We start from the raw sequence: 14,140 nt of genomic DNA, 5'->3' as shown, positions 1-14,140 counted from the left end.
ATCCCTGCAGCTGTCGGGCCAATGGGTGAGGCTGCATGGCTGGGTGGGGCCGCGAGGCGTGGGCGTGCTGGGGTGCATGCAGGAGTGGGGGGCCCCAGAAAGCGCGTTGGGGAGTGGACGAGGTGGGTGCGTGGCGCGGCTGGAGTGGGTGGATCGGGAAAAGTGGGATACAGGGGAGATCCGAGGGGGGAGCGGGCTGTGCGGCTGGATGGGTGGGATCTTCTGCGGCCACCGGTGATTCTGCGGAGGGAAAGGAGGCCTCATCGAAAATAACATGACGGGAGGTAATGACCTTGCGTGAGGACAGATCAAAGCACCGATAGCCTTTCTGCTCACGGGGGTACCCAATGAAAACACAACAAGTGGAGCGCGGAGATAGTTTGTGTGTTGTAGTGGCAGAAAGGTTAGGGAAACAAAGACACCTGAAAGTGCGGAGGTGATCATATGTTGGGTTTTCACCGTAGAGGAGGAAGTGGGGGGTGAAGTGGTGGTTGGCACGTGAAGGGCGAATGTTGAGAAGGCTAGTGGCGGTGTGGAGAGCTTCGACCCAGAACGGGGGAGGAAGATGTGCTTGGAAAAGCAAGGTACGCACCACGTCATTGGTTGTGCGGATGTGTTGTTCCGCTTTGCCGTTTTGGGGAGAGGTGTGGGGGCATGTGAGGCGAAAGGAGATGCCGTTGGAGGAGAAGAAATCACGAATTTGAGTAGTGAGAAACTCGCCACCATTGTCACATTGCAAGCACCGCACCAAAACATGAAACTGTGTAAGCACAAAGGTGAAGAAACGTTGTAGCGTAGCACATGTATCGGACTTGGCACGGAGGGGGAAAGCCCAAGAATAGTGTGTGTAATCATCTAAAATAATGAGGTAGTACTTGTAGCCCGAGAAGCTAACAATTAGTGAGGTCCACAAATTGCAATGTAACAATTGAAAGGGCGTAGTGGTATATGAGTGGGAGGTGGGGAAAGGGAGATGTGCATGTTTTCCCAACTGACAGGCAATAAAGAGTGACGATGAAGTAGTTTTATTACATTTTGGAGGAACATCAAAGGGAAAGTAAACTAAAGTGGAGGAGCTCGGGTGTCCGAGTCGTTTATGCCAAAGATCCGACGAGTTGATAGTGAAGGCCACCGGAGGAGTGTCGCCATGGTCGCTCGAGAAGCGGTAGAGGTCGCCGGAACTATTGCACCTTAGAAGGACCGCCTTGGTTCGAAGACCCTTCACGAAAAAACCGAGGGGGTCAAACTCAACAGAGCACACGTTATCACGAGTGAATTTGCGAACATAGATTAGATTCTGAACTATATTGGGTGAAAGCAGAATATGAGTAAGATAAAATGGCCGAGGTGGGAGGCGAGTGTTACCGACGGCGACCACCGGAAGTCGAGCCCCATTGCCAACAATAATATGACGAGTATTATGAGCCAATAAAGGATGAGACTCGGCGAGGATACCTGGGTCCCCGGTCACGTGGGAGGAAGCGCCTGTGTCCATGATCCAGTCGGCCTGAGGAGGGAAGGCGGCGCCGTAGCTCGGAGCAGAGTGGAACATCGCCGCACTGTCCCAGGAGTATGGCGAAGGAGGCGGCGGTGGCTGGTGCAGCACGGGGTAGGCATGCGTGGGAAGGCCGGGGCGGGGGCCGAGGACGCCAGCCGAGTTCGGCGGGATCCAAGGAGCGCGCGGCGGGGGGAAGGGCATCCCCATGGGGGCGAAATACCCTAGCCAAGGTTGCTGCGAGCCCTGGCCGCCACCAGGAGCGTCACCGCGACCACGTCCACGGCCGCGGCCACGGCCGCCACCACCGCGGTTCCCACCAGGAGCGCCACGGTCGCCGCCACGACCAGTGCCGCCAGCCGGACCACGGTCACCCCCTCCGCCACCTGGAGCGCCACGGTCGCCGCGATCGCCGCGACCACCGTTGCGGTCACCACCGCGGTCGTCAGCCTCCTAGACAGCGAGGACCTGCGCACCCTCCGCGCGCGCCCGCTTGTCGGTGGCAAGTTCGGCGAGCACCAGGCGCGACTGGGCCTGGGCGAAGGTGGGGAGCGGGATGGTGGACTGGATGATGGCCACCTGGAGCTTGAACTTCTTCCCGAGGCCGTCGAGCATCTGCAGCGTCAGGGTGCGGTCCATGACCGGTTCCCGGACATCAGCCAGCGCGGCGGTGAGGCCCTGAAGACGGCAACAGTAATCATTGATGGATTGGTCGCCACACACAGCCGCCCGGAACTCCTGGCCGAGGTGCATCGCGAGCTCGGCTTCATTCTCGAGGAAGTATTCTCGATGGTGTATGCGGTATCCTGTTTGGTTAGACAACATAAATATGAATTATTTCATGCCCTCTCTTATTCCCCACTATCCATTGCACCTGTCTACCATACAATGTCTATACTTTTAATTACTTTTCTTGTTTATCAGCCATTTGAATTGGAGAGCATGATGGCAGTATCTAAAGGAGTAACAACACGGTCTTCAGAAAAGATAGTGCTACCAGTTGATGTAGATAGAACCATGGTTGTACTTGCCCAAGGACCAGATCCACCACACATAACCTAGACTCTCGCAGATTGTACCCCTACCCAGTTGGACAGAGAACCAGCTACACCCCTTCTAACCCCAACCCCGGTAGATAGTAACCCAGTTCTAGTTGACACAGCACCGTCTCCACCACAGAGCACCCAAACACGAGCAGTTAGTAAGGGAACTGCAGCTCCCAAAGCACGAGGACCACCACTCCAAATCCCAACTCAGCGCTTAAAGGAGAAGAAGATTTGTTCTCAGGTCAGGTTCTATAGCTATGGTTCATACTCCTTTGCTCTTGCATGACTGTATTTACGCATACCAACTATTTTCAAATTTGAAGGATGGAATTGAAACTCCAATGACGCAACAGACATGTTTTAAACCTGTTTCTTTAACTGGTTTGCTGTAGTAACCTACTCTATGTTGATTTCAGTTTCAATTGAATAAACAGTTATGTTCTCATGTCATGCACATTACAAGTGTTGTTATTGCTCTATAGTCACCCACACTTATATTCTATCTATTCTGCTTTGTCTTGAACAAATATTATTTGAACTGTGTCTCTATCTTGATTTGGCAACAAAAACTAGAATGATATAGACCATAAAGTGACCATGGTACATAGATATATGTTTGTTTCATGCTGTTATCCTGTCCACTTTACTACTGAACTCATTTACCAAAATGAGTTTCATATACAACATGGTAAACATGTGATGTGTCTGCTTGTTTCTCTTTTAGAATGCAGACAAAATATTGGAGAATAGTACCGCGTTATCCAATGGTAAAGGAGGTAATGCAGATAAGGTTCAAGATTGTGAGACATCCCTATTGGTCTCCAAGAAAGCTGATAAAAACTATCTTGACGACAGTGAGGGAACAGAAAAGTTATGTCTTGATGTAGTGTTCGAGTTACTGGCCACTACTGCTGGCACAAGCTCTTCGAACTCGCTGTCTGAATCAGTTCATCTTCTTGAGTCTCAACTTCAAGTTGAAAGACATCAATCAGATGTGCCGTGACAGGAAGCTGAAGGACCGAGGAAGTCCCTGCAGAATTCAGATGCATATTTTCTGGTGAAACAGCAAGCGCTGGAGGATTTAAGCGCCAAACAAGAGAAAGTTAATAAGCTTGCTAAGCATCTTGCCAGCATTATGGGTACCCAGGATATTGTTTCTTGAGATCTTCTGAAGTGGTTTCAGTTCTGGATTTGTTTTGCTGCGGCGTTTATTTGCGCTGGTCGCCAAGTTTGACAACCAGTGTATATGATATGCTGCTTTGTTCCCTATATTTGCACAGGTGGCGAATTTTGATGCCAGTGGATGTAATATGTGTAATAGCCGTGATAGCCTAGCGTTAGTTGCTTGCTTATTTATTTCCTTCTTGTCTTGTTTATTTGTTTGCTTGTAGTCATTGTAGTTCTTTTTCCGCGGTTAGCTAGTGGCTACAATAACCTATTTTTAAAACTAGGCCACAATAACCATGGGCTAATATTTACTGTAGTGACACTGGGCCTCCTACTGGCCATAGAAACAGTGGGCCTTCTACGGGCCGTAGAAACAATGGGCCTTCTCTGGGCCGTAGAAACAATGGGCCTTCTGCGGGCCGTATTATCAATGGGCCTTATACAGGCCGTATAATCGATTGGCCAAACATGGGCCAAACAGACCGCATTATGGCCATAAACGGGCTAGAGTTGGAATCGTCCGTTCATGGGCCGACCATAACGGGCCATCATTAATAGGCTGTATTTGATGACGCTATGAAATCGGCCCAATGTATTAACGGACCACAAACGGGCCGACTGTAACCACGGGCTGAATTTGGCCCACAAGCAGAAAATGACAGTAACGGGCCGTAAGTAAACAAATGCTGGAAATGAGCCCAAGAAGAAATGGGCTCTAAGAAGGCCGAAAGATAACATGGGCTGGAAATGGCCCAACGGAATAACGGGCCGTTAATGGGTATAAAGTAATACACTGTTCATTACGGGCCAGTTTCACCACGGGCCGTTAATGGGTGTAAAGTGATACACTGTTCATTACGGGCCAGTTTCACCACGGGCCGGTAATGGGTGTAAAGTGATACACTGTTCATTACGGGCCAGTTTCACCACGGGCCGTTAATAGGCCAAGAGTTACATAGGGCCTCATATGGGCCGAAAGACGTCATGGGCCATACATGGGCCAGAAGTGAAAATGGGCTGGAATCATATTGGATGGCCCAGATGATGCTACTGGGCCTAATTCGAATAGGGTGTAATGGGCCTTGGGTTAGCGGGCTGTAAATGGGCTATATGCGAACATGCCGTTAACAGGCTTTCCATGGGCCGGCCCGCCACCTTTTGACCAAGTCAAATGGGCCGGCCTTTTCACAGGAATGGGCCTCTGTTGGGTCGTGCCACATGTCGACGTATCATAGGCGCCTATCTGACCCACTGACGAGCTGACATGTGTTTCATCCGGCCAATAAGAATTTTACACGTGGAAATTTCCCATTGGTCGGGGCTGTTAACGGGTTATCGGATCCTAAACCCGACCCGATAGCTTAACGACGTTCCGTTACAGTGGATGCCACGTGTCGGTCACCCTTGACGAAAGCACTTCTGTGATGCGCGATTTATCATCATGGAAGTGGACACTTCCGTGATGATAATTTTGGTAATGTCATGGAACACTTCTACGACAACACAGGTATGACTATCTTGATTCTGTCATAAATTTGTCATGAATGTACATGCATGACAAAAAAGCGACCTACTGTGACAAACATGTATCATCATGGAAGTGTATTTTTTTTGTAGTGCTGGCGAGCGCGTACATACGCGCGTCATTCAAGAGAAAAATAATCTCCAAGATGCCAATACCCAGCTGAGTGTGGAACTAAAGGATGTTCGCACCCAACTGTCGGACTCCGTTAAGGAGAATAAGCGGCTTCGACGCGGCATTTTTAGTATGTTCTTGAACGAACTTTTAGAAAGAGTTCGGCGAAGAAGCCGGCTAATCAGAGTTATGTCTGCAGGCGTGCTGACGGGTCGTCCCGCGGAAGAGATGCCCGGGTCTGCGGGTGATCTTCTACCGGAGCTCTCACAACTGCACGAACAAGTTCGGCAGGTGATGCAAGGTATTGCCCAGGCCTTGTGGCCATCCGTCTCCCAGCCCGAAGGCATTGGAGAGCTTGCGGAGAAGCTCAAGGGAGCGCGGCGGCGCTTCTGATTATGGAAGATATCGGCCTGCCGTCAAGGTGCCAGGGAAGCCTGGGCCATGTGAAGACACGGTATACCAAGGCTGACCCAAACCACATGGCCGAGGTCTGACCTGTGGGGCCCGATGGGAAAGAGATCCCTGTCAGTTTGGTGTATCACCAAGTAGAATTAGCGGCCAAGTATTCCCAATAGGATTGTAGGCTAGACAACCTGTTGGATGGTATAGAAGAAGAATTTAATCAGTCTAAGTGACTATGTAATTTAAATGACATGTAGAATGTCTATAGCCGGTTTGTAAATCATTTGTCATGGCGGACCTTTTCACTTCGACCTCTGGACCCGATAGTCTGGAGTGTATCCGAATACCCGCTCAGTTATGTAAAAACCGGAGTATGCGTGGAGACCAGGCGTAGGGGTCATAAGTGCTTGAACAGACAAGTACCCAACTAGTTATGTTATATTACATGGGTAGTAAGAAACATCTTCCAGGGAGAATAGTTTCTGGGTACGCATGCCCTAATGTGCATGTCCGAACTGCGAGAAGAGACGCAGGCAAAAAACATATGGGGGCAAGTGGAAAAAATAAAAAGTCATCTTTTATTCACCGACCTAATATTCCCTTAAGAACGCTAGCTTTCGGCTTCACCCAGTCTGAGGTACACATCCGGCTGACCTGGCAGTAACAATCGCAGAGGTGCTCCCCTTGTGCCCTAGCCGAATTAACTGGAACGTAGGGCATATATACAAGAGCCAGGCAACCCAGCTTGGCCAAAACTTAAGTCATATCGTGGCATATAATGGCGAAAAAAGGTACATGCGGAAGAATAACACATGTGCGGGGCATGAAGCCCATAAAATAATTAAGCTTATGTAAAAGAAGCCCCCAGGTATAATGAGCGCGGCTAGCGCATTTATCCGTGTGTAAGCAAGACACAAGGTGGCCCTTAAAGGTCTTGAGGAGAAGGAAAAAGAAGAAAGAAAGAAAGAGAGAGAAGACAGATAATGTATACGCAAAAAATGGATAGGAGTAAGGAGACGAACATAGAGTCCGGCGCTAGGCATAAAATCTTCGGAGTCTGGCTGCATTCCATGGGTTCGGCTCAAGTTGATTATCTGATGCATCCCGCAGACGGTATGCTCCACCGGTTAGAACTTGGTCGATATTGAAGGGACCCTCCCATTTGGGCTTGAGCTTGTCCTTTTTCTTCTCCGACAGACGTAGAACTAACTCGCCAACGTTATAAGTTTTGGCCCGTACTTCTCTGCTTTGGTATCTTCGGGCCTGTTGCTGATAGAATGCGGAACGGGCTCTTGCCATGTCACGCTCCTCCTCTAGGGCGTCCAAATTGTCCCGCTGATCGAGCTCGGCCTCTCTTTCTTCATGCATGCGCACTCGAGGTGAGTCATGAATTATGTCGCAGGGTAGAACCGCCTCTACACCGTACACCATGAAGAACGGTGTGAATCCGGTAGTGTGATTTGGCGTGGTCCGCAGCCCCTAGAGTACGAAGTCAAGCTCCTCTACCCGGTGCGTGTTAGATTCCTTTAAGGACCGCACTAGTCTGGGTTTGATGCCGCTCATGATGAGACCATTTTCTCGCTCGACCTGGCCATTAGTTTGTGGGTGATAGACAGAAGCATAATCGAGCTTGATGCCCATGTTGTTGCACCATAGTTTTACCTCGTCGGCAGTGAAGTTCGTACCGTTGTCAGTGATGATGCTGTGGGGGACGCCATAACGGTGTACAACCCCAGATATGAAGTCTATAATCGGTCTGGATTCGGCCGTTTTAACAGGTTTGGCTTCTATCCATTTGGTGAATTTATCCACCATGACTAGTAAGTATTTTTTCTTATGGGTTCCCCCTTTAAGGGGTCCAACCATGTCAAGCCCCCAGACCGCAAAAGGCTAGGTAATGGGGATTGTTTATAGGGTGACGGGCGGCATATGGCTTTGGTTTGCGAAAAGCTGGCAACCTACGTAGTGTTGGACCAAGTCCTGCCCATCTGCCCGAGCCATCGGCCAATAAAATCCTGTACGAAAGGCCTTACTTACGAGGGCCCGGGCTGCGGCGTGGTGGCCGCCGAGTCCGGCATAGATTTCAGCCAGTAGCTTCTGCCTCTCTTCTTCGGAGATGCACCTTTGAAGGACTCCGGTGGTGCTTTTCTTATAAAGCTCTCCCTCGTGGACCCTGTAGGCCTTAGATCGCCGTACAATACAACGTGCCTCATTTTGGTCCTCGGGAAGTTCCTGCCTGGTTAGGTATGCTAGGAATGGTTCAGTCCATGGGGCGATGACGGCCATTATTACGTGGGCTGAAGGTGTTATTTCGGTGGCGGAGCCTCCGATTATGTCAGAGTGTACGGTATCTGGCGTTGTGGCCGGGTCCGGACTATTTTGACCGGTGACTCCTTCCCATACCACGGATGGCTTAAACAGTCTTTCCAAGAAGATGTTGGGAGGGACCGCATCGCGCTTGGCGCTGATGCGGGCGAGGATATCTGCCGCCTGATTGTTTTCCCGAGCCACATGGTGGAATTCAAGCCCCTCAAACCTAGCTGATATCTTGAGGACGGCGTTGCGATAACCCGCCATTTTCGAATCTTTGGCATCGAAGTCTCCATTTATTTGGGATATTGCGAGGTTCGAGTCCCCACGCACCTCCAGGCGTCGAATGCCCATGGAAACTGCCATCCGAAGACCGTGTAGCAGGGCCTCTTATTCAGCTGCACTGTTGGAGTCTGTGTACAGTATTTGGAGTACATATTGGACTGTATCTCCGGGTGGGGACGTCAGGACGATGCCAGCCCCCAGACCAGCCAACATTTTAGAGCCGTCAAAGTGCATAATCCAATTGGAGTATGCGCCGTACTCTTTAGGGAGTTCGGCCTTTGTCCATTCGGCGACAAAATCAGCCAATACCTGTGACTTAATGGCTCGCCGAGGTTTATATGTTATGTCGAATGGGAGGAGCTCAATGGCCCATTTGGCAATCCGGCCCGTGGCGTTGCGGTTGTTTATTATGTCATTCAGTGGCACTTCGGAGGCCACTGTAATTGAACACTCTTTAAAGTAGTGTCGTAGCTTCCGGGATGCCATGAATACCGCATATGCTATCTTATGATAATGCGGGTACCGTGATTTGCATGGAGTGAGGACAGTGGATACATAGTATACCAGCTTTTGAAGGGGGAACTTATGTCCGACAGTTTCTCGTTCGACGACGAGCACTGCGCTTACAACTTGATGAGTTGCCGCTATGTACAGCAGCATTGGTTCGCCGACGCTTGGCGCGGCCAGGATTGGGTTGGTGGCCAGAATGGCCTTTATTTCTTCCAGTTCGGCCTTGGCCGCATCCGTCCACTTGAAGTGTTCGATGCGCCGAAGGAGGCGATATAGTGGTAACGCCTTTTCTCCTAAGCGGGAGATAAAGCGGCTTAGGGCCGCCACGCATCCAGTTAATTTCTGGATTTGCTTGAGGTCAGTTGGGATGGCCAACTGTGACAGGGCTTGGATTTTAGCCGGATTTGCTTCAATTCCTCTACTGGAGAAGATGAAACCCAGGAGGCGAAGACACATTTTTCTGGGTTGAGCTTGATGTCGTATGTTCGGAGATTGTCAAACGTGATCCTCAAGTCGTCTATTAAAGAGTCGACGTGTTTGGTTTTAACTACCACATCGTCTACATATGCCTCCACTGTTTTGCTGATCTGTTTTTCCAGGCATGTCTGAATCATGCGTTGATACGTTGCACCAGCGTTTTTGAGCCCAAAAGGCATTGTGTTAAAACGAAAAGGGCCATATGGCGTGATAAATGCTATTGCGGCTTGGTCGGACTCCGCCATCTTAATTTGGTGGTAGCCGGAGTATGCGTCGAGGAAGCACAATGAGTCGTGTCCTGCGGTAGCATCGATAATTTGATCAATGCGGGGGAGGGGGAAGGGATCCTTTGGGCAAGCCTTGTTGAGGTCCTTGAAATCGACGCATAGGTGCCAGGATTTGTCCTTCTTTGGTACCATCACCAGGTTTGCTAGCAGGTCCAGATTTTTTATTTCTCTGATGAATCCGGCCTCCAATAACTTGGCTAGCTCCTCTCCCATAGCTTGTTGCTTAGGTTTAGAGAATCGTCGAAGAGTTTGCTTGACTGGCTTAAATCCTTTTAGGATGTTAAGGCTGTGTTCGACCAGCCTGCGTGGGATTCCTGGCATATCTGATGGGTGCCAGGCAAATATATCCCAGTTCTCGCGCAGGAACTCCTGTAGTGCGGTGTCCACAGCAGGGTTTAACTTTGCCTCGATGGAGGCTGTTTTTGTGGGGTCCGTTGGGTGGACTTGGAATTTGACTATTTCATCCGCTGGGTTGAAAGAGGTGGACTTGGATCTCTTGTCGAGTATCACGTCATCCCTGTCCACGGTCGAGCCTAGCGCAGTTAACTCCTCTGCCGCGAGGGCTTCAGATAGTGCCTCGAGGGCCAGTGCGGCTGTTTTGTTTTCGGCGCGGAGCGCTATGTCCGGATCACTAGCTAGAGTGATAATTCCGTTGGGCCCAGGCATTTTGAGCTTCATGTACCCATAATGGGGTATGGCTTAGAAGATCATGAATGCCTCCCGCCCTAAAAGGGTGTGGTATCCGCTACTGAACGGGGCCACTTGGAATGTGATTTCTTCGGACCTATAATTCTCCGGTGTGCTGAATACCACATCTAGTGTGATTTTCCCAGCGCAATGTGCTTCCCGACTGGGGATGATTTCTCTGAAGGTTGTGCTGCTTTGCTCAATGCGGTTCCAGTCTATTTCCATTTTTTGAAGAGTTTCTTCATAAATGAGGTTTAATCCGCTGCCGCCGTCCATGAGCACTTTAGTGAGCCGAAAGCCGTCCACAATTGGACTAAGGACTAATGCGACTGGTACTCGGGCTGTTCGGAATTTGGGTTCATCACTAGCATTGAAAGTGATGGCCGTGTTGCTCCATGGATTTATTGCTCCCACCTGGCAGATCTCGGCGAGGCTGCGGAGTGCTCACTTGCGCCTGTTATTTGAGGCGAATGTCTTGAAGACTGTTGAAACTGTATTGTAATCCACGGGATGTTACTCTGCGGTATTTTGAATGAGGAGGTCCTCACCGCTCTTGGCAACCTGCCGGAGTACCCAACATGCTCTAAGGCTGTGTGTTGGTATGGTATCCACCATACTGTGAATTTTGCAGGGTCCGTTAAGCCATCCCTCCAATACGGTTCCATGCCCTGTAGTGGGATTTTGCTTTTTCACAGTTGAATCGGGTGACTTGTGAGGATGCACCCTTTTTATTCAGACTGGGTGTTTGGTCAGAGCCGGATTATCCCAGAACTTTGTTTTGGTTTTCCAGGCACTTTCCATCGCACAGTACTACCATACTATGGCCGCCAAGTCAGCGAAGTGTGCTATGTTGCGGCGGCTTATGGCGTTAAGGATTCCCTTGTCCATGCAATTATTGCATAAGAATGAGATTGCGTCTTCCTCGCGACAGTCCTTGACCTTGTTCATTACAAGGAGGACTCTGGCCCAATAATGGTGTACGTTTCCTGGGGCTCCTGTCTAATATGGGAGAGATCGCTTGTATCTGGGTGGGTGGGCGGATTTGAGTCTGGACCCTGACCCGATTTGAGACCCAGGGGCATGGGAGTTTCCGATCTAGGAAGTTCGGGCTCCGGGATGTCGCCCATAGGTCTGGCCACTTGCCTGATTCTAGGTTCGATGCTTGGGCGATGTCCTTCCGTAGACGGGAGTCCGGCTTGGAGAGCTCTGGGATCTGGACATAGTTTTTCCTCAAGATAGATGAAGAATTGCCGCATTGTTCCTCCACCACAGCTATCTGATGGGTGACCGACAGAGAGTTAATCTCCCTTTGGTCGGGTTTAAGCCCAATCCGATCATAGTCCGTAGCGACTCCCAAAGCGGCGATGCGATCCAAGAGCTCGTTTAGGGAGGAGAGCTCTATCGGATTCATCTGCTCGGTAAGTTCCGAGCTGACGTGGAGGTTGTTTTCGATGACCCTAGAAGTCATCGTCGGCACAGCAGCCGCACGGGCGGTCATGATGAAACCTCCTAGCCGGAGAGTTTGGACGATAGCCAGGGCTCCCCCAGAGGTGACGCTGTCCTTGACAACAAGACAAGGCATCCTTCCTTACGGTGACGACACAGTGGAACTCTCAATGAAAGCACCAATGTCGGTGTCAAAACCGGCGGATCTCGGGTAGGGGGTCCCGAACTGTGCGTCTAAGGCGGATGGTAACAGGAGGCAAGGGACATGATGTTTACCCAGGTTCATGCCCTCTCTATGGAGGTAATACCCTACTTCCTGCTTGATTGATCTTGATGATATGAGTAGTACAAGAGTTGATCTACCACGGGATCGTAGAGGCTAAACCCTGGAAGCTAGCCTATGGTATGATTGTTGTTCTACGGACTAAACCCTCCGGCTTATATAGACACCGGAGGGGCTAGGGTTACACAGAGTCGGTTACAATGGGAGGATATCTACATATCCGTATCGCCAAGCTCGCCTTCCACGCTAAGGAGAGTCCCATCCGGACACGAGACGAAGTCTTCAATCTTGTATCTTCATAGTCCAACAGTCCGGCCAAAGGATATATTCCGGCTGTCCGGATACCCCCTATTCCAGGACTCCCTCAACAATGCTTATCAATAATGTAGCACTTTGAGTTGAATACTCAAAAGTATCCTACTTGGGGTTTGTTACTGGTGAGAAGCTCGTATGCCGTCTTGCCGAGTAGCTTCTGAAGATACAAGTGATTTGTAGCATGACAAGCAGTCTCAACCGCTTCCGCCCAAAAGTGTTTTGGCGTCTTGTACTCATCAAGCATCGTTCTTGCCATCTCAATAAGAGTCCGGTTCTTCCTCTCAACAACTCCATTTTGTTGAGGTGTGTACGTAGCCGAGAAATCATGTGAAATCCCTTCTTCGTCAAGAAAGGTATCCACATTTGCGTTCTTGAACTCCGTTCCGTTGTCGCTTCGAACCTTCTTGATATTTACGTCAAATTGATTTTGGGCCTTCCTAGCGAAGCTTTTGAAGATCTTTTGGATCTGTGATTTGTCATCAAGAAAGAATACCCACGTAAATCTTGAAAAATCATCAACTATGACTAGTCCAAATGAGTTACCACCGAGACTCTTGTAGGCATTTGGACCAAAGAGATCCATGTGAAGTAGCTCGAGTGGTCTTCTCGTGGTCATGATGTTCTTCGCGCGATGACTTCGTCCAACTTGTTTCCCTGCTTGACAAGCACTACAAAGTCTATCCTTGTCAAATATGACATCTTTTACTCCAAGGATATGATCACCTTTAATAAGCTTATCAAGATTTCGCATGCCTACATGACCTAGCGTTCTATGCCATAGCCAACCTTACAAGATTTAGCAATTAAGCAAGTTCTAGGTTGAGCCTTTTTAGTGAAATCAACAATGTAAAGATCACCTCTATGTATACCGGTAAAGACCATTTTACGATTGTCTATACGAAACAGTTGGCAATCTACTTCAGTGAATAAGACATTGAAACCAAAATAAGCAAGTCTAGAAACTGAAAGCAAATTGTACCCAAGAGATTAAACGAGCATGACATTTTGTATGGAGCTATCATGTGAGATGGCCACCTTACCGAGGCCAACCACCTTACCCTTTGAGTTATCACCAAAGGTGACATATTTTCGAGGGCCGTCGTTTTCAGCAAGCTCACGGAACATGTCTTTATCTCCGGTCATGTGATCAGTACATCCACTATCAAGAACCCACTCCTTTCCTCCGGCCATGTAGCCGCGAAGATTTGCCATAAGACCAAAGTGTCTCATCGCATCATCAAGATCATAGTCACTATCATCATCCTCATCATAGTATCCATGTTCAACATCATCTTGTGACTGATCAATTCCTAAAGAGGGTAATTCATTAGACAAATGATCATCTCTATGATTGTCGTTATGGATTCTAATAGCTTCGGAAATGATATTGCTAATGATCCCAACATCTCCTATGGCACGCATGAGATTGGTAAGCTCAAATAGACAATCACCAAAGTTAGGATCACTAGAATTCATCTTACTCAAGGCAATAGACTTATGGAGAATTTCGTCTAGATTTTTCAAGGAATAATCTTGAAATCGTTCCTCAAGAAATTTCCATATAGTATAGGCACAATCAAGAGTAGGAAAACTAGCAATCAAATTTTTGGGCAATCCTCTTATGATAAGATTGATAGTTCTAAGATTGCAAATCATGTCAAGATCCTCTTCGGGTGTGGGATGCAAGGAATCAACATGAGGTGCACAAGGGCTAGCAATGTACTTGTTCAAATGATATTCATTTAAAATCTCAAGCATCTCATTTTTCCACTCATGAAAATACTCTCCATCAAG

Source organism: Triticum dicoccoides, chromosome 3A (genome assembly GCF_002162155.2).
Source record: "Triticum dicoccoides isolate Atlit2015 ecotype Zavitan chromosome 3A, WEW_v2.0, whole genome shotgun sequence".
In the NCBI taxonomy this organism is placed as follows: domain Eukaryota; kingdom Viridiplantae; phylum Streptophyta; class Magnoliopsida; order Poales; family Poaceae; genus Triticum; species Triticum dicoccoides.
This window is presented reverse-complemented; position numbering follows the sequence as displayed.